This window comes from Mustelus asterias, chromosome 7, assembly GCF_964213995.1.
Source record: "Mustelus asterias chromosome 7, sMusAst1.hap1.1, whole genome shotgun sequence".
Classification (NCBI taxonomy): domain Eukaryota; kingdom Metazoa; phylum Chordata; class Chondrichthyes; order Carcharhiniformes; family Triakidae; genus Mustelus; species Mustelus asterias.
In genome coordinates this window covers 73,865,726-73,887,043 of record NC_135807.1, presented here as the reverse complement: position 1 = coordinate 73,887,043, position 21,318 = coordinate 73,865,726, and the positions used below count along the sequence as shown (strand labels likewise).

Sequence of the window (21,318 nt, the reverse complement as noted above, 5' to 3'; positions counted from 1 at the left end):
CCTCCAGTCTGGATTGGTGTACTCGTGTTAGATAGTTCCATTGTTTGTCAATAAAAGCCTTCAATCGCTGAAGCCTTGTACCTCGTGCTTGATTGTCGCGCATCAATTTTATTGACAAACACAAAACTCTCGACAGTAAAGAGAGTATGGAGCAAATGCTGAAACCAGAGCATCTGACGCTGGACCCACGTGCGGTCGGTGCCTCTAACACCTTCGACCACTGGCTGAAGTGTTTCGAGGACTACCTGGCGGCCTCTGCAGCAGTTACTACGGACGACGACAAACTCCAGGTCCTCCACGCGAGGGTAAGCGACACGGTCTATCTTGCGATTCGTGCGGCCACCACTTACCCGAGGGCCATCGAGCTCTTGAAGAAACGATACACGAGACCACCCAACGAGATTCACGCTCGTTACCTCCTCGCTACACGACGTCGGCAGTCGGGCGAAACCATGGAGGATTACGCCAATGAGCTCTTGCAGCTTGCCAGGGGCTGCGACTGCAAAGCTGTGTCGGCCGAGCAGTATATGTACAACCTCGCCCGAGATGCGTTCGTAGCAGGGGTAGGGTCCTCGTACATCCGGCTTAAGTTATTGGAGAAAGGGAATCTCAACTTGACCCAAGCGATGGAGATGGCTGAGATGCTGGAGGCAACGTCGAAAAGCTTGGCTCTGTACCCCGAAGACCACGTGGAGACAACGTGGCAGGAGCAAGCACAAATCCCTCCTCGCCCCACGGGCTTGCGCTCCCATATCGACCCGACGACGGCGGCAGCTCCAGGCGGCCAGCGATGCTATTTTTGCGGAGGAGCCAAGCATCCACGGCAACAGTGTCCAGCAAAAACGGCGATCTGCAGTCAGTGCGGTAAGAAGGGGCACTATGCTAAAGTCTGCAGGTCGAAGCCCAAGAACGGCAGTGCAGCCTGTGACCCTCCAGAGCGGAGACAATCTCCTTCAGCGTCGCAGTACCCGCGAGGCCCGACCACGTGCGAATCCAGGACGGCGCCATCGTGGCTGACGGAGGAGGAGGATGACCACCAGGAGTCGCTACGCTTGGCGCCCTCACCCACGTGCGATTCATGGGGGCGGCCATCATGGTCGACGACGACCAGGAGCGACCAGCAGGGGTCCTCAGTATCAACCTCGGCTGCATGCAGTGACGCCCTGGGGCCAACGGTGGCGTCGATCTCTCTGGACCAGACAAAGCATCACAGGCTTGACTGTTCGATGATGAACATCAAGGTAAATGGTCGTACTGTGTATTGTCTGTTTGACAGTGGGAGCACCGAGAGTTTTATTCACCCTGACACTGCAAAAAGGTGTGCACTCCGGGTTTTACCTGCCAAACAGACAATTTCTATGGCATCACGGTCCCGGTCTGTACCGATCCAAGGACGTTGTATGGTAACCCTAGAGGTGCAGGGCACAATTTACGAGCGATACAGGCTCCTTGTGTTGCCGCACCTTTGCGCGCCAATTCTCCTCGGACTAAACTTTATGGTCCACATGAAGAGTGTGATCCTACAGTACGGTGGGCCACTCCCTTCACTGGCAGTAGGGAATCAGCCGCAGCCTCCAAATTGCCCAAAGCGCCCCGCATGCAATCTTTCCACACTAAAGATCACCACACCTTCTTTATTTAAGAGTCTGGTACCAGGCTGCAAGCCCATCGCTACTAAAAGTAGGCGTTACAGCGCTGAAGACCGGATCTTTATCAGATCTGAGGTTCAGCGGCTCCTCAAAGAAGGGATCATATAGCCCAGTGCTAGTCCGTGGAGAGCGCAGGTCGTGGTGGTTAAAAGCGGGAACAAACCCCGGATGGTCATCGACTACAGTCAGACCATTAATCGTTATACGCAGCTGGACGCGTATCCTCTCCCGCGCATATCTGATATGGTCAATCAGATTGCGCAGTACCGGGTGTTCTCCACCATAGACCTTAAGTCTGCCTACCACCAACTCCCCATCCGCCCAGAGGACCGACAATACACGGCTTTTGAGGCGGATGGTCGTCTATATCAGTTTCTTAGGGTTCCATTTGGTGTCACCAATGGGGTCTCGGTCTTCCAGCGTGCTATGGACCGAATGGTGGACCAGAACGGGTTGCAGGCTACCTTCCCGTACCTGGATAACGTCACCATCTGCGGCCATGACCAGCAGGACCATGACACGAATCTCCAAAACTTTCTGCGCACTGCATCTCGCCTGAATCTGACCTATAACAGGGAGAAGTGTGTATTCCGTACGCGCAGGTTAGCTATCCTTGGATACGTGGTGGAAAACGGGGTCATCGGCCCTGATCCAGACCGTATGCGCCCCCTTACTGAACTTCCCTTGCCCGCTAGCACAAAAGCACTGAGGAGATGCCTCGGCTTTTTTTCTTATTATGCGCAGTGGGTCCCCAACTACGCGGACAAAGCCCGTCCGCTCATCAAGTCCACGACCTTCCCACTCACGCCGGAGGCCCAATTGGCCTTCAAGGCTTTGAAAAGCGACATTGCGAAAGCCACGATGCACGCGGTGGATGAATCCATCCCTTTTCAGGTGGAAAGTGATGCATCGGATTTCGCCCTGGCCGCCACACTGAACCAGGCAGGCAGGCCCGTCGCGTTTTTTTCCCGCACCCTTCTAGGTCCCGAAATTCGGCATTCAGCGGTGGAGAAGGAGGTTCGGGCCATTGTGGAGGCCATCAGACACTGGCGCCATTACCTGGCGGGGAAGCGGTTCACCCTGATCACGGATCAACGATCCGTGGCGTTTATGTTCAGCAATACGCAGAGGGGCAAGATCAAGAATGATAAGATCTTGCGGTGGAGAATTGAGCTCTCCACCTATAATTACGATATTATGTATCGTCCAGGGAAGCTCAATGAGCCCTCGGATGCCCTCTCGCGCGGAACATGCGCTATCATGCAGGAGGACCGCTTGAAGGCCCTCCACAATGACCTGTGCCATCCTGGAGTCACTCGACTCTACCACTTCATAAAAGCCCGCCCTACTCGGTGGAGGATGTCAGGTCAGTAACGAGAAGCTGTCGGATTTGCGCGGAATGCAAACCGCACTTTTATCGACCGGACCGGGCACAATTGGTCAAGGCCACTCGCCCCTTCGAGAGGCTGAGTGTGGATTTTAAGGGCCCCCTTCCCTCAACGGACCGGAATGTCTATTTTCTCAATATCATAGATGAATACTCCCGGTTCCCGTTTGTTGTCCCCTGTGCGGACACGTCGACTGCCACAGTGATTAAGGCATTCAGTGGTCTTTTTACCCTGTTTGGGTACCCCTGCTACATACATAGCGACAGGGGCTCGTCGTTCATGAGTAACGACTTGAGGCAATTCCTGCTCTCATACGGGATTGCCTCTAGTAGAACCACGAGCTACAACCCTAGGGGTAACGGACAGATGGAGAGGGAGAATGCTACAGTCTGGAAGGCTGTCCTATTGGCGCTGAAGTCCAGGGGCCTTCCAGTCTCCCGTTGGCAGGAGGTCCTTCCAAATGCGCTTCATTCCATTCGCTCCCTCCTGTGTACGGCAACCAATGCTACTCCCCACGAGAGGATGTTCTCATTCCCTCGGAAGTCGTCCTCGGGGATCTCCTTACCAGCCTGGTTGACGTACCCAGGACCCGTCCTTCTGCGGCGACATGTGAGGGCCCGCAAGTCCGACCCCTTGGTCGAACCGGTCCAACTCCTCCACGCCAACCCTCAGTATGCCTATGTGGCATATCCTGACGGGCGAGAGGACACGGTCTCGATTCGAGACCTGGCGCCCGCAGGGGACGTAGCAACTCCTGTCGCTCCTATACCCCCTGTCACGAACCCCCTTTCACTTCTTTCTTCCCCAGACGTGGCGCGGTCAGCACCGGGACCAGTGCATAACAGTTATACTCCCATGTACAGCTTGCCTGAGACTCGGAGATCGGCGCCACCACAGAAGGTTCCAGGATCCCCTGCACCACCGCCTCACCAGGGTCAACCGGCCCGGGAGTCCTCGAGGGGACAGCCGGACGCTGTTTTGGAGAGAACGCCACCGCAAGCACCTGCTCCGGTGTCGCAACCGGTGTTGAGGAGATCACAGCGACGGTGCGGTCCTCCAGACCGTCTGGACTTGTGAATTTTGTATATATGTGATCTGTTTTCGCACCCCGCCGGCCTTTGTTTTTAAAGGAGGGGTGAATGTGGTGAACCATCGTTGGTTACCACTGTGGGGTTATTCCAATGTTACTGTTGGGTTAGGGTGTTGCCACTGTGGGGGTTGTTATAATGTTGTTGGGTTAGGGTGTTTACACTGTGGGATTAATATACCTGTGGTGGATGTTGTTATGGCACATCCCGGTCGGGCCCCGCCTCCTGGGGAGAGGTATAAGACCCTCTGCTCAGGCGGGACCCCTCCAGTCTGGATTGGTGTACTCGTGTTAGATAGTTCCATTGTTTGTCAATAAAAGCCTTCAATCGCTGAAGCCTTGTACCTCGTGCTTGATTGTCGCGCATCACCAGTCGCATAAAAGTTCAGAGTGGCAGTCAATTTGACAGCCACCGAGAGTGGGTGCCACCCCCCCACCACCCCTCCCCGTCTCTAGGTGCCAAGTCCTGCAACAGGTTGCACAGGTGTCGCACGGTTTCCTTTCAGAGTTGGAGATGCCGGCAGCACACGGTACCCGACATCTGTTCAAATGACACTCATGCACAGAACTGTTGGAGTCTCTGCTCCCTCCTTTTCCTGCGCCCCCCCCCCCCCCCCACCTCCCCCGCCGGGTGAATGGCGGCCACCTCCTGCCTCTAGTGGTCGTCTCCCTCTACTCCTGCAAGTGATAAGGCCCGGGCCTCCTGTGCCCGCAATTCTTCCTCCAGCCTCTCCTCCTCAGCTCCAGCAGCAACCAAAATAACAGCAAGATCGATTGGTTGCATTGCAAAAGCCATCTCATCACTCTGAAGGGGAGGGGAGGAGGGGGCAGATGGAGATGGAGATATGGAGAGGAATACATGTGGAGGTTAAGGAACGCTGCTTGCCCCTAGCTCATCAACAGTCGCAGCTGCCCCCCCAATTCCCCCAGCCACATGGTCCCCACAATCACAGCTTCCCAATTCCCCCAGCCACATGCTCCCCACAATCACAGACCCCCCAATACCCCCAGCCACATGCTCCCCACAATCACAGCCCCCCAATACCCCCAGCCGCATGCTCCCCACAATCATTGCCCCCCCCAATATCCCCAGCCACATGTTCCCCACAATCACAGCCCCCCAATTCCCCCAGCCACATGTTCCCCACAATCACAGATCCCCCCAATACCCCCAGCCGCATGCTCCCCACAATCATTGCCCCCCCAATACCCCCAGCCACATGCTCCCCACAATCACAGCCCCCCAATACCCCCACCCGCATGCTCCCCACAATCATTGCCCCCCCCAATATCCCCAGCCACATGCTCCCCACAATCACAGCTCCCCAATTCCCCCAGCCACATGTTCCCCACGATCACAGCTTCCCAATTCCCCCAGCCACATGTTCCCCACAATCACAGCCCCCCAATTCCCCCAGCCACATGTTCTCCATAATCACAGCTCCCCAATTCCCCCAGCCACATGCTCCCCACAATCACAGCCCCCCAATTCCCCCAGCCACATGCTCTCCACAATCACAGCGCCTGATAAAGTTGAGAGACTGCAGCAGTGCAATTTGGAGGGGCTCTGTGCAAATCCTTCAGCTGGAAGAGTGCTGAGTGAGCTAGGACCCAGCAGCACCACAAGACCCGAGGTCAGTGCTGAGAAGGTCCGTGCTGCAAGTTGGACCCCGGAGACCCTGCTGAGCAACAGCCCCCACCTCCCCCCCCCCCCCCCCCCGCCCCCCACACACACAATCACAGAGCCGCCACCGACCCGAGACAGAAAATGGCCGCAACAAAAGGACACCCGTGAGCAGCAGAGAGCCGTCGGACGTTATACGCTTACCTCCTCACTAACCCTCACTGGTGGAGCGCCCGAATCGCACTTATACGGAGCATGCCTGTTTCACGCTGATTCCAGATTGGTGAACATGGTGGCTAAGGGGGAAGTGCTGGTAAAGTTGGGCGTGCAGCCCATTAATTCAATTTGAATGCATTCAAATGCATTTAAATGGCTGTTGCGCCCCTTTCGAGCGCGGTCCCGATCGTGGCCATTTTCAGGCCTTGGTAAAGGGGGAATCAGCATGGAGGCGGGCGTGGATCGCGCTACTCGCCTCACACCCGACTTTACCAAGTTTTCACGCCCAAAAACGGGTGAAATGCGATGGTAAAATTGGGCCCTCTGTCACATCTCCCTGCCACTCCCCCTGGCTGATCACCAGCCCCAAACCCCACCTCCCTCGATGGCCTGCCTGACCTCCAACCCCCATGGCCAGCAGAACTGCCCCCAAGGCCAGCCCCAGTCATCACCACCACCCCGACTCCTATCCATGGCCAGCCCCAATCGCGCCCCCAACCGCCCCTCACCAATCGTAGTGGGTCGGGAGACTCAAGCGGAGGTTGTTTTGCGGGCTCCCTGCAGGGCACCATGGCCTCGCCAAGTCTCCAGCCGCCGGATTTCTGGTGCTGTCAGCTCCGAGCCAGAAATCGGCACAGAGCTGTATAATTTATTTAAAATAACATTTGCATGTAATTAGCGGGTGTGGGCCTGAAGTCTCCGGGCCCGCTAGTGGATCCCCCCTCGCCAGGAGTGTTTCACTCCAGCAGGATTTACAATTGCTCCCCACTTGCAGGGGGCTGGCGGCCCAACCCCGCTGGAGTGAAGGGGATTTGGGGTAAGGGGGTGCCTTACCCCCTGGGTATTGCCAGCTTAGCAGTGCCAGCCTGGCCCCCTGGCACTGCCCACCGGGCATCAGGCAAGGGGCTGGTGTGACCTAATGGGAGTGTAGCATATAGGGACAGGGCCTCTGAGGGGGGAGATCAGTGGGGGTGGGTGGTCCCACTGCACTTGGTGGTGACAGAGGGAGGGAGGCTAGTGATCGGGGCTGGACATTGGGGTGTGGGGGGGCCGTACTGCCATGGGGTGGGGGAGTTGGGACTGGGGGGGTGAGGGTCGAGGCTGGCCTAGACTTGTCCGGGGGGCCAGTGATCGGGCCATGGGGGGACTGATCCAGGGTTGCTGTGCTGGCAAGCGATCGGCAGGCCAGCGATCGGCAGGCCAGCCGTGTGGGCTACCAGTGTGGGCTACTGTGCATGCACCGATCTCGCTCTGACAGACGCAGTGGCCCGCTCAGCGCTATGCTGTCGGCCTCTCCAGCGGGAATAGGCCCTGCCCACTGATTTTTCGCAAGATTCACGTTAGTGAATCTCCCACATTCTGCAGTGCACAGAGTGCGGGAGATTCATTTTGAAAGTCCAATTGAAAAAAACTAATGGGATTTACTCCAGTTTTTATGTGAATTCAACACTTTGAATTTTTTTGGGAGAATCCCATCCTATTTGTTTATCCCAATTTTAAGAGTCTTCTTGATGCAACGCTGATCCTTAGAAGCCTCTTGGTGTAATGAGTTCTACATTTACAGTGGAACGTATGCAACTTGACTCGTAGTTCAAATGCTTTAGGAAAGCATTCCTTAATATGCAAGTCTCCTAGAAGCTTATATGAACTCTCTGGCTGACAGATATTGCAGAATCCAGTACAGATTGAAAATCTGGAGTCTTATTCCACCACCACTGGTACATCATCTTTTCAGCGCAGAAAAGTCAGGCTTTATGTAAAATGTACAATTTCTATGTCCGAACCCTACCCTCCCCCTTTCCCCTTCCCCTGACCCCTCCCCCTTCCCTCCCCTCCCTTCCTACCCCTCCTCATATCCCTCCCTCTCTTGCCTCCTTGTTTGAGACAACAGAACTGTTGTGTTCCTATATAAATTTTATTGATCGTTGTGTTAAAGAGAAAAATATATTTTGTAAAAAATTTGAAAAGATGAGGCAATTAAACAAAATGTCAAAGTGCAGTTGCTGAAGTAAAATGTTTAGTTACATGTTAACATGGTACCAAAGTTTTGTATTTACAACGTTATATTTGTCAATAAATTTTTCCATTGAACTTTACAAAATTCTACTCATGCTTCAATGAAACATAAAAACAAAACATTCAAACATGAAAGTAGACAAATGCTTTATTGAAACATCAAAATAGAGCAGTTAGATATCAGATAAATATATATGAAGTAAGCAAGGCAGAAGAATGTTAATGATAAACACATTTAGATTTTCCATGGCCCAAAATATGAACCCTCCTTTGCTCAAACTCTTGCAATATGGTATCCAAATCATGGTCCGAGAAGTTCTGACCTCTTCTTCCCAATTACATTTTAGTTTCCATATTCTAAATTGAAACATACGAACACTCATAAGCATGCCACATGTAAAGTTATATAGTATATAATGCAGATTTAAATAGGAGTTTCACAGATTTAAAACAAATAACAAAACCTATGTTCATTTATACATTTTAAATAATACCCATCTTCAATCATAAAATTTAAAATTACACTTTAAAGGAGCCAATGACAATAGGATTAACTACTTAAAAGATATAGCAAATAAAAATGATAAAAAAGCTTCAACATACCTTTTATAACAGCAGGGTAATCCTTTCAATGCAAATTGCTATTTCCAAGCTGGACTCAATGGGCATTCCCAGCCTGAACATGTCATAGGGGGCATGGCTTATCCTCCTGCGTCGCTCTGGGACCTGTAGAGATGGTTCTGCTGAAGGCCGCTGCTCTCATTGGAGGTTTGGGTGCAATTTTTCAACTCAGATAAGTGCGCAAAATTTTTTTTTTATTTCTGGTGGCCCTCCTGGCTTTCTGCCACTGATCGGAAGTTATGGGCCAATATTCTTTTTTATTTGTCTTGCCAAAATGGACAACTTCACATTTTCCCACATGATACTGCATTTGCCAGATATTTGCCCACTCACTTAACTTGCCTTCTGGAAATCTAAGTCCAGTACATCCACCAGTTCCACTTTATCCACAGCACATGTCACAACAGTGCTAACCGCTGTGCCACCTTGGGGGCGGTACAGTGGTTAGCACTGCTGCCTCACAGCACCACGGACCCAGGTTTAATTCCCTGTTTGGGTCACTGTTTGTGCAAAATCTGCAGGTTCTTCTCGTGTCTGCGTGGGTTCCCTCTGGGTGATCTCGTTTTTTCCCACAGTCTGAAAGATGTGCTGGATAGGTGCATTGGACATGCTAAATTCTCCCTCAGTGTACCTGAACAGGTGCCGGAGTGTGGTGGCTGGGGGATTTTCACAGTAACTTAATCGCAGTGTTAATGTAAGCCTACTTATGACATTAATAAATGAACTTTAAACTTATTCAAAGAACTCCAATAAGTTGGTTAAACCATGATTTCCCTCCCACAAAACCTGGTTGACTCTGCCTGATTACCTTGAAATTATCTAAGTGCCCTGCTACAACAGCTTCTGTGACAGATGTTAAGCTAACAGGCCTGTAGCCTTCTGCTTTCTGTCTACTTCCCCTTTCGAAGAAAGGAGTTACACTTGCTATTTTCCAATCTAACGGAATTTTGCTCCAATTAAAACCCCAGAATGAAGTCCATTAGGACCCAGGGATTTGTCAGCCTGCAGCCCCAGCAATTTGCCAAACTTTACAAATCTCTCATTAAGGCCTCACCTAATTGGGGCCCAGTCGCTGAGAGCCTTACAATATTAAATTGGTAAAACTATTAGCAGTTTATTGAGTGCCTTACAATCTAATTGGCAGAATTCTAGCAGCAGCACTCCACATGGTGAGACCTTTCTGTGGATTTTATTCACATAGTGGTAAACTGAAAAACCATGTGGGTAATTTTGCAAGTTTTGTTATCAATGGAGAGCCTTGCCTGCCCCCAGATGTTGGAACAAAATTGAAAACTTCATAAGCAAATCCCTCATAGCGATGCACCAGTGATGGAGAATAATCTGATAAAAGATTAATTCAGCATCAAAATCATGATTCATGCAATAAGTAATGCTTGGAATAGTGTTCTTGATAAGATAGTGGAATTAAATCTGATATAGTTCGAGGCACTAGATGCTCTATGGTGCAGTATCAATAGAACGATGAGCTAGATGTGCCAATTGCTAAAGCTGGACAGTCATCATAGAAATCCTATAGTACAGAAAGAGGCCATTCGGCCCATCGAGTCTGCACCGACCACAATCCCACCCAGGCCCTACCCCCATATTTTACCCGCTAGTCCCTCTAATCTACACATCTCAGGACACTAAGGGGCAATTTTTTAGCATGGCCAATCAACCTATCCCGCACATCTTTGGACTGTGGGAGGAAACCGGAGGAAACCCACGCAGACACAAGGAGAATGTACAAACTCCACACAGACAGTGACCCAAGCCGGGAATCGAACCCAGGTCCCTGGAGCTATGAAGCAGCAGTGCTAACCACTGTGCTACCGTGCCGCCCGTCATGTTGGCAAGGAGCTTGACAATTTTCAGGGAGTTCGTGCTGCCCTCCCATTTTGGTTGGATGTATTCCTTGAGGCTTGATCATATGAGATCACATGATGCTTGATCATGTGATATTTGCAAATGTTATTGCATGCTTTTCTGACTGGAGAGAACTATCCACAGACCATCTCATGATATGGTATTCGTACTATTTCTCTTATAAATGATCTGAACTTGAGTATAGGAAATGCAATTTGCAGACAGTACAAAATAGTCATTATGATATGGTAGTAGACTTCAGGCGGACATACAGACTGGTGGAATTGGCAGAGATGGCAGATACTTTTAACTGCATTGGTGAAGTGACATATTATTGGGTAAAACAACATGGAGAGGTGCAGGGGTATGGGGAAAACAGTGGAACCTGAGGGTGCACATTCACAAATCTTTGAAGGGGACAGGATAAATTGAGAAGGTGGCACTGCCTGATTCCCGATGGGCAGTGCCAAGATGCCCCCTGGCCATTTAGGATGGCACGGTGGCACAATGGTTAGCACTGCTGCCTCAGGGTCCCAGGTTCAATTCTGGCCTCTGGTCACTGTCTGTGTGGAGTTTGCACATTCTCCCCGTGACTTCATGGGTTTCCTCTGGGTGCTCCGGTTTCCTCCCACAGTCCAAAGATGTGCAGGTTAGGTTGATTGGCCATGCTAAATTGACCCTAGTGTCAGGGGGATTAGCAGGGTAAATGCGTGAGGTTACGGGAATTGGGCCTGGGTGGGATTGCAGTTGGAACAGACTTGATGGGTCAAATGGCCTCCATCTGTACTGTAGGGATTCTATGATCTATGATGGTTAAGAAAACGTACAGGATACGTTTTGTATACTTGGCACTGTATACAAAAAACAGTCATGCCAAACTTCACAAATCTCTTGTTAGACATCACCTGGAGTATTGTGTTCAATTCTGGGCACTGCAGTTTGAAAGAAATGTCAAGATACCAGAGAACATTTGGAAGAGGTTTATCAGGACGATGCTAGGCTTGAGGAAGTTGGATTGCATGGCTAGATTGGAGAAGCTGGGGTTGTTGACCAGGGAAGGTTATGAAGAGCCCTGATAGAGATATTTAAAATCCTAAGGAGTTCTGATAGAGCAAATAGAGAGAATTCATTTCAGAGGTTAGAGATTTAAAATAACTAAAATAGAAATGAGGAAAATGTCTTCACACAGTGGATTATTAAGATCTTGAACATACTACCTGAAAAGTTGGAGGAATCTCATTCCATGGGAACTTTTAAAAGGCAGTTGGACATTTTGAATAGGACTGATTTGTAAGTTTAAAAGCTGGGTTTGGAATTAAATCGGATCGCTCTTTCAAAGAGCTGGTGCAGCAGTGATGGGCTGAATGGCCTCCCTCTGTGCTGCAAGATAGCATGGTCCAAATTTCTCCCTTTCTCCTTGAGCTCCTTGAAGTCAGGTTCTAGGTGAAGGTAACAACTTTGAATTGGGAGTCTCAGTCAGAGCTGACCCAAATTGTTGACACGTCAAAAATTTAGAGATGGCGGGGCGGGGGTGAGCTGTCAATATTTGGGCATTTCTTATAGAGCAGCAACATTTCTAAACCGTTCCTTAGGCTTAGCCTCAATAAAGGAGAGTTTCCACAAGATAAGCTATAGAACTTGTATCTCCAGCCCATGTGAATATAGCGTGTACAGTCAATATGCACATAGCCCCTACATCAAACCCATGTGTACAGCTGGTGTGTGCCTAATCCCTGTGTTTAAACTCCTCTATACAACTCCTGTGTTAAACCCATTTGTCCAAAGTCCCCATATGTGCAGCCCACATGAACATAGCTGCGAATTCAGACATTGAAACTGTTTTACTGGTAAAATATCAGCCGGAAAGTATTTATGACGTTCAAAATGTTCTTAAAACGGCCGCGAATATCGGTGGAAAATTATCGAGAAGTGAAATCATAAAAAAATGAAACGTCCTTCGAGCCGGAATCGAACCAGCGACCTAAGGATTTCCTGAGTTTCTCCTCTACAGTCCTCCGCTCTACCAGCTGAGCTATCGAAGGCGCTGGGAAAGAGAAACAGCCCGAGTGCTCAACAAGCCGCGTCCCACACACCACCGACCCGGACCGGGAACCTGGGACCGGAGCTCCGGCTGGGACTCACTGACCCGGACCTGGGACTCACCGACCCGGACCTGGGACCGGGGTTGCGGCTGGGACTCACTGACCCGGGCCGGGGACCGGGGCTCCGGCTGGGACTCACCGACCCGGGCTGGGGCTCCGGCTCCGGCTCAGGCTCACCGACCCGGACCGGGAACCGCGGCTCCGGCTGGGACTCACTGACCCGGGCCGGGGACCGGGGCTCTGGCTGGGACTCACCGACCCGGGCCGGGGACCGGGGCTCCGGCTGGGACTGTGCAGACTGGGACGGAGCTGCCGCTCTCACTCTGAGCAGTAAGGGAGCGACAGGAGCTTCCCAACAGGACTGGGAAGAGAGAGACCCGGTGTCAGTCTGCACTCTCACGAACAGGAGCAGCTGCTGACTTTCCTCTTCCTCTGAGATCTCTCCATCCCAAACAAATAAACAATCCCGATTCCCTCTCACTCTGGGATCAGTCTGAGTCTTTCTCTCACACACAGCTTCTCACTCTGGGATCAGTCAGAGTCTCTCACACACAACCTGTCACTCTGGGATCATGATGTGGAGATGCCGGCGTTGGACTGGGGTGAACACAGTAAGAGTTTTAAGAACACCAGGTTAAAATCCAACAGGTTTATTTGGTAGCAAATACCATTAGCTTTCGGAGCGCTGCTCCTTCGTCAGATGGAGTGGAAATGTGCTCTCAAACAGGGCACAGAGACACAAAAATCAAGTTACAGAATACTGATTAGAATGCGAATCCCTACAACCAGCCAGATCTTAAAGATACAGACAATGTGGGTGGAGGGAGCATTAAGCACAGGTTAAAGAGATGTGTATTGTCTCCAGACAGGACAGCCTGCAAGTCCAGGAGACAAGCTGTGGGGGTTACTGATAATGTGACATAAATCCAACATCCCGGTTTAGGCCATCCTCATGTGTGCGGAACTTGGCTATCAGTTTCTGCTCAGCGACTCTGCGCTGTCGTGTGTCGTGAAGGCCGCCTTGGAGAATGCTTACCTGAAGACCAGAGGCTGAATGCTCATGACTGTGAATTTATGTCACATTATCAGTAACCCCCACAGCTTGCCTCCTGGACTTGCGGGCTGTCCTGTCTGGAGACAATACACATCTCTTTAATGCTCCCTCCACCCACATTGTCTGTATCTTTAAGATCTGGCTGGTTGTAGGGATTCGCATTCTAATCAGTATTCTGTAACTTGATTTTTGTGTCTCTGTGCCCTGTTTGAGAGCACATTTCCACTCCATCTGACGAAGGAGCAGCGCTCCGAAAGCTAATGGTATTTGCTACCAAATAAACCTGTTGGACTTTAATCTGGTGTTCTTAAAACTCTTACTCTGGGATCAGTCTGAATCTCTCTCACACATGATGTGGAGATGCCGGCATTGGACTGGGGTAAACACAGTAAGAGGTCTAACAACACCAGGCTAAAGTCCAACAGGTTTATTTGGTAGCAAAAGCCACTAGCTTTTGGAACAGGCTGTTCCTTCATCAGGTGGGTGGGAGTTCTGATCACAAACAGGGCACAAAGACACAAACTCAATTTACATGAATAATGATTGGAATGTGAGTCTTTACAGCTAATCAAGTCTTAAAGGTACAGTCAATGTGAGTGGAGGGAGCATTAAGCACAGGTTAAAGAGATGTATATTGTCTCCAGACAGGACAGCTAGTGAGATTTTGCACATCCAGGCAGGTTGTGGGGGTTACAGATAGTGTGACATGAACCCAATATCCCGGTTGAGGCCGTCCTCATGTGTGCGGAACCTAGCTATCAGTCTCTGCTCAGTGACTCTGCGCTGTCGTATGTCATGAAGGCCGCCTTGGAGATCGCTTACCCGGAGATCAGAGGCTGAATGCCTGTGACCGCTGAAGTGCTCCCCAACAGGAAGAGAACAGTCTTGCCTGGTGATTGTTGAGCGGTGTTCATTCATCCGTTGTTGCAGCGTCTGCATGGTTTCCCCAATGTACCATGCCTCGGGACATCAGTTTCTGCAGAAACTGATAGCCAAGTTCCGCACACATGAGGACGGCCTAAACCGGGATCTTGGGTTCATGTCACACTATCGGTAACCCCCACAGCTTGCCTCCTGGACTTGCAGAATCTCACTGGCTGTCCTGTCTGGAGACAATACACATTTCTTTAACCTGTGCCTAATGCTCTCTCCACTCACATTGTCTGTATCTTTAAGACTTGATTAGCTGTAAAGATTCGCATTCTAATCAGTATTCTGTAACTTGAGTTTGTGTCTCTGTATGCCTTATTTGTGATGTGGAGATGCTGGCGTTGGACTGGGGTAAACACAGTAAGAAGTCTCACAACACCAGGTTAAAGTCCAACAGGTTTATTTGGTAGCAAATACCATAAGCTTTCGGAGCACTGCTCCTTCGTCAGATGGAGTGGAAATGTGCTCTCAAACAGTGCAAACAGACACAAAATCAAGTTGCAGAATACTGATTTTGTGTCTGTTTGCACTGTTTGAGAGCACATTTCCACTCCATCTGACGAAGGAGCAGTGCTTCGAAAGCTTATGGTATTTGCTACCAAATAAACCTGTTGGACTTTAACCTGGTGTTGTGAGACTTCTTACTGTGCCTTATTTGTGAGCAGATATCCACTCCATCTGACGAAGGAGCAGCGCTCCGAAAGCTAATGGCATTTGCTACCAAATAAACCTGTTGGACTTTAACCTGATGTTGTTAAACTTTTTATTGTGTTCTCTCTCACACACACAGCCTGTCACTCCTACAGTGCAGGGCTGACTGTATTTCCCACTGCCGGACTCTAGTCTGTAAAGCTGCTCCTCCCGAGTGAAGCGGCGCTCAGCTGTGAACAGGGGCTGTGGGTGGGTGAGTGCTGTCTGGGGGGAATTCAGGGGATAACTCCAGCTCAGTCTATATTCAATATTCTGCTATTATCGTAACACGGAGAGTGAATGTATATCGGGTCAGTGGCGCAATGGATAACGCGTCTGACTACGGATCAGAAGATTGCAGGTTCGACTCCTGCCTGACTCGCTTTTCTTTTGCTATTTTTTCAATTCCCTGCAGTCCATTGCACTGAAGGAAATGCATCTTTTTGTTTTGCTGTTCCTTGGACTTTAAGTGTCCGTCATTGAATTAATTCTTCACTGCATGGGGATTTATTGTCTTTTCAGGGTAATATCAGTAACTATAACAAACGATACACGTTATGAATGAAAGCACAAATTTGCATTTGCACAATACCTTAAAATAATAAAAAGTTCCAAGGCGCATTATTAAAAGGTCGGAAGCACAGGACTCACATTTTAAAATGATGCATTCACTAGCATTTACCAAGTGATACATAGCAAAATTTTGTAAGTCAGAAAAAGTATTGCTTCAAATATAGTACACCATAAATCATCAGTTCGCATTTATGATAAATACACATCAGTGACAACAGACATGATGGTGTTGATTTTACATTGCCTAAAGACTGGAACTTACTTCATAAGAGAAAAGTATTTCCTGCTTCACGTTGTAGTTCTACAATCTACTATGCTGCCGAGAGATTCACTTAGTCAACCAAAACATTCCTGGACAATTAATCCTAGAATTGTTGCTTGCGTGCTGGAAGTGAGCTAACAAGGTTGCTTAAAGTTTCTGGGATATATTTTCTGCCATGCTATCACTCCTGCAATTCCTGCCTTCAATTGATCTTGGCACTTCCCCAGTCTCAAGACTCCAAGTCCCAGTGTAACATGCTCAGTGGTTTTCGCAACATGGTAAAATCAAAATGACCAAATTAGGTATCTAAATATATGCAAAATATCTATTGCATAACCTTTCAGTCTTTAGCTCTATAAGATTTATTTACAAAGATCCACTTTCCCTTAGACTCATGCATGACTCTCTATAAACATGATCCAAGATCCAACAACCAGTTTCAGTCCGCTCCTTTGTATAAGGGCACAATTGAACCACTTAATGTCCACAATCTGAACACAAGTGAACATAATTAACATACGGTTATCAAGCAGCAGCCAAAAAACCTATCCTGAATGCGAGGATTAGAGGCCAGGAATGCTTCTTCCGTATAATTTACATGGTTATTGAAAATATCAACCAAAAACTGAAATTATAAAGTAAAAGTGTCCTTCGAGCCGGATTTGAACCAGCGACCTAAGGATTTCCTGTGTTTAACCTCTACAGTCCTCCGCTCTACCAACTGAGCTATCGAAGGGGCTGGAAACAATGCTTCACCTGTTCAGTGATAATACTGGTCAAATATTGTCACAAGCTAAGTACTGGATGGTTAGGAAATCCTAAAAATAGAAAACTAGTTGTCTTTAGTTTCCTTCTACACATGACCTTCCATTCAAACTGTTCGCATGTTCAACCTGGCATTTTTTCACCCTAATTCATCCTTGCAATCTTTATCCTCTCCAGCCCAAAGGCTGCTATTGCTGTTTAACTTTGCATTTTCCCTTTCTCCCTTGTCTTTGCCTCTCGTCTCCCTCACTCTTCATGTTCCCCTCAGGTCCCTGACATCCAAGTCAAACAAGTGAATCTACCTACCATATATTACTCTCACGGTAATTCCTACCTTATGTTATGCATTTATAAAAGCAAAATACTGCGGATCCTGGAATCTAGAACAAAGACAGAAAATGCTGGAAAATCTCAGCAGGTCTGACAGCAACTGTGGAGAGACAATAGAGCCAAAGTTTCGAATCTGGACGACCCTTCATCAGTTGGTTGTGTGGTCACCCAGACTCAAAACTTTGGCTCTATTCTCTCTCCACAGATGCTATCAGACCTGCTGAGATTTTCCAGCATTTTCTGTTTTTCTGTTATGCAGTGCCTGGAGTCACTCCAAATAGCAACAGATGACACAAAACTTGGAAAAATTGCAAAGGGTGAGGAGGATAATAACCAACATAGATTTAAGGTAAAGGGCACGAAATTTAGAGGGGATTTGAGGAAAAAACTTTTAAGGAATCTAAAGCCCGAAAAGGTGTTGGTGATATTAACCTTCACAACATTTAAGAAGCATTTGGATGAGCACTTGAAATGCCATAGCATGTAAGGCACAGACATTTTGGACTGAAGGGCCTCTTTCTGTACTGTAAAGCTCTATGACTATGACTTCAAGAGGATATAGACTGGTATGTGGATCAAGATTGAAAACACAGTTAAAAATCATTTGGAATCCTTGGCTTTATAAATAGAGTAATAGTTTTAACGACACCAGGTTAAAGTCCAACAGGTTTATTTGGTAGCAAATACCATTAGCTTTCGGAGCGCTGCTCCTTCGTCAGATGGAGTGGAAATGTGCTCTCAAACAGTGCACAGAGACACAAAATCAAGTTACAGAATACTGATTAGAATGCGAATCCTTGTCACATTATCAGTAACCCCCACAGCTTGCCTCCTGGACTTGCAGGCTGTCCTGTCTGGAGACAATACACATCTCTTTAACCTGTGCTTAATGCTCCCCCCACCCACATTGTCTGTATCTTTAAGATCTGGTTGGCGGCATCTCCACCTCATTTATAAATAGAGGCATGGAATACACAAGGTCATTGGTAAAATAACTAGAGGTGACATGTTCCACAATGAGTTGTTATGATCTGGAATGCACTGGCTGAAAGAAAGTTTCTTCAATAATAACCATCAAAAGAGAATTGGAGACATACTTGAAGGAGAGAAAAGTGACAGGACTCTGGAGAACAGAGAAGTGAGATTATTAAGATGGCTCTTTCATTGAGCTGGCGCCAGCATGATGAGCTGAATGGCCACTTGTTGTGGTGCATCTTTCTAGGATTCTGTGCCTCAGGATGGTTTGATCTTGAGGAAACAGAGTGGCTTGAGGTGTGGGGAAGTGGTGATTGGGGTCTGAGACCACCCTGAGTTCTACTTGGAAACCAAAACCAGGCATCCAGAATGATAAACATTTATAGGGCTGTACAAGTGCACTATCAAGAAGAAACCTAAATAGTGAGGAATAAGTAGAAACCCATCTGCAGTGAACACTGGAGGACATTGACAATAATTCTGAGAATGTCACCCCCAATGCCAGCTTTGCAGCCATAGAATCACTACAGTACAGAAGGAGGTAATTCGGCCCATTGAGTCTGTACCAACCACAATCCCATCCAGGCCCTATTCCTGTAACCCCACACACTTACCCTGCTAATCCCCCTGGCACTAGGGTCAATTTAGCATGGTCAATCCACCACGGTCACTCCACACATCTTTGGACTGTGGGAGGAAACCCATGCAGACACACGGGGAGAACAAGCAAACTCCACATAGACAGTGACCAAGGCCAGAATTGAACCTAGATCCCTAGTGCTGTGAGGCAGCAGTACTAACCACTGTGCCACCGTGCTGCCAGGAAGAACAATATGTGAGACCCATTAAATTAATGAAGGTGAGCATAGGACCCCACTAACTGTAAATCCGCCTCTATCCCTGGACCAAAATCTTTAAGTTCGTGGGTGCCAAACCCTCTTAGGGGATTGTGCCTGAAGAGAGAAAAAGAATATAACCATAAAAGAGTTATAGATATTGAAATATCAGACATCAAATCAACATTCAACTAGGCCTTTGTTTAGAACAGTACTTTTTTAATAACATACAGATTCTTTCATATCGGCAAATGTATAATCATTTACATATTTAAACAAATATTAAATCATTTTACTGATTGCAGACATTTTGCTAACATCTTCTCTATTTTTTATTTTGTTTAGCTCCAGTGCAACCATACATCTTTAAGAAGTTTTCTTGTTCAAACACTGTATTTCTTTTCTTTCCTCACAGTTTACGTTCACATGTCAAACAGAATAGAAAGAAAAAAATGAGGTAAACGTAAAATACAACAGGTAAAAGAAATGCTTTGAATAAAGTTTATTTCATGGAAGTTAGTAGTTTTCTCCACTTTATTAATGTAACAGCTCAGCAAGAAGTGGATAGGATGGTGACAACATACTAATAGACACTAACGAATAAATATTTAGTTATGCAGCATGTTTCTGAGAGCTGTGCAATACATTTTATATGTCAGAAAATAAATACTTTTTTATATCCCCACTTGTTTTTCATTCGTATTTGCACCACCCGTACTTTGTATCACATTGTGTTGGGTAAACACCAAAGAAGTGAGGCTAAGTAGTCAGGTATCACTGTCTCAGAAGTGATGCTGTTAATTGTAGGGCACTTCATATCTGGTTAAAGATCGGGGATTTTAACGGTCTCTACAACTGGTGATGACTGAAGCCTACATTGAACACAGTATCTCCTGATCACTGGAACCTTGAAAATATGCCAAGGAAAGTGGTCATGTTTTGTGCAAGATGTGAGCTTGCAAAACTATTCAAGAGTTTCACTTGATTGCACATTTGGGGAAGTAAGGAGAAATCAGATCATTTTGGAATCTGAATGCCATTTATGCTTGTTCTAGGCAAGTACAGTGGCCAAAGATAGCAGCTTACAACTGAGAACACTTGAAACTGCATGGGATATGAACTGGACTAGTAGAAAATATGCAAAACCTGAAAATTACATTCTCTTCACAACTGATTTATCTGCAGTGGGCAGACAGTATTCCCACAACGGACTGAACAAAGGTTTTGTCTTTACAAATAAAAGGTCAAGCAAAAGCATTATCATACATGGATAGCTATTATGTTTTAATACATTACCTACAGCAACTTACAAAATAAAACTACACAAATCAATTGTTAATTTCTACACTGTTCATTTTTAAAATGTTGACAAAGACGAAATCATCTGCCTTGATAAAACCTTCCTGTAATTTTTTTAGAAATTGCTGTTGCTATTTACCAATCTTTACTGATATGAGAAGTGTGGAAGGTGTGAAGTCGAACACGTGTATCTTTATTTTAATAGGAAGTAATGAAATTATCCAACATTCCACAGTGTGCATATTTCATTAGAGAGAAATATGTACACAGGTGGTTACTCTGCTTCAAGTTTAGAGGCAAAGGGGCTGAATAAGTGGGGAATCTTAGTAGGCCTGTTTTGTGCGGTAGTTTTTCTATGTTTCTATTAGGTAGGCCTAGAAGGTAGGGATATGTTCGGCACAACTCGTGGGGCCGAAGGGCCTGTTTTGTGCTGTAGTTTTTCTATGTTTCTATGTTATCACTACTATTTAATTGTTAGAAATTCCAGTATGTGCTGATGGACAGCAGGATTCTTGCTGCTGGCAGTACATGAAAAATGCAAACTTTTATGTAGAACTGCAACATAATTTCTGTCCAGGTGACATTATGAATGAAAAATTTCATTCAGAATCACTGCCTCAATGTGGAGCATGATGAGAAGGATTTTATTGGATCACAAGATGGAACATTTTACACTAATGCCATTGATATGAAGGTATGTGACGAGGAGATTATGATTCTGCAACGGGATATAGATAGATTGGGTACCTGGGTGAAAAACTGGCAAATGGAGTTTAATGTGGGGACATGTGAGGTCATGCACTTCGGTAGGAGGAATTAAAAGGTAGATTATTATCTAAATGTAGAGATATTGCAGGTGAGTGAAGTACAGAGAGATCTAGGTGTTCTGGTGCGTGAATCACAAAAAGCTAGCAGGCAGGTCCAACAAGTAGTTAAGAAGGCAAACGGCATTATGGCCTTTATTGCAAGGGGGTTGGAGTTTAGATGCATTGACCCGAACAGGTGCCGGAGTGTGGCGACTAGGGGAATTTCACA

General features: G+C 47.5%; 1 long non-coding RNA gene and 3 other non-coding genes across 4 annotated transcripts; 1 reads left to right on the top strand and 3 right to left on the bottom strand.

Annotated features, from left to right (window-relative positions):
• Positions 1-8,110: 8,110 nt before the first annotated feature.
• LOC144495784 (uncharacterized) lies at positions 8,111-9,823 on the bottom strand. The gene is made up of 2 exons (XR_013498326.1): positions 8,584-9,823; positions 8,111-8,337 (listed from the first exon to the last, which is right to left on the bottom strand). It is a non-coding gene; the product is annotated as an uncharacterized LOC144495784 (long non-coding RNA).
• A 2,597-nt stretch (positions 9,824-12,420) lies between these two features.
• Positions 12,421-12,509, bottom strand: trnay-gua (transfer RNA tyrosine (anticodon GUA)). The gene is given in 2 exon segments: positions 12,421-12,456; positions 12,473-12,509. It is a non-coding gene; the product is annotated as a tRNA-Tyr (tRNA).
• Positions 12,510-15,552: 3,043 nt separating this feature from the next.
• trnar-acg (transfer RNA arginine (anticodon ACG)) lies at positions 15,553-15,625 on the top strand. The gene has a single exon. It is a non-coding gene; the product is annotated as a tRNA-Arg (tRNA).
• A 1,100-nt stretch (positions 15,626-16,725) lies between these two features.
• Positions 16,726-16,814, bottom strand: trnay-gua (transfer RNA tyrosine (anticodon GUA)). Its single transcript is given in 2 exon segments — positions 16,726-16,761; positions 16,778-16,814. It is a non-coding gene; the product is annotated as a tRNA-Tyr (tRNA).
• Positions 16,815-21,318: the final 4,504 nt, after the last annotated feature.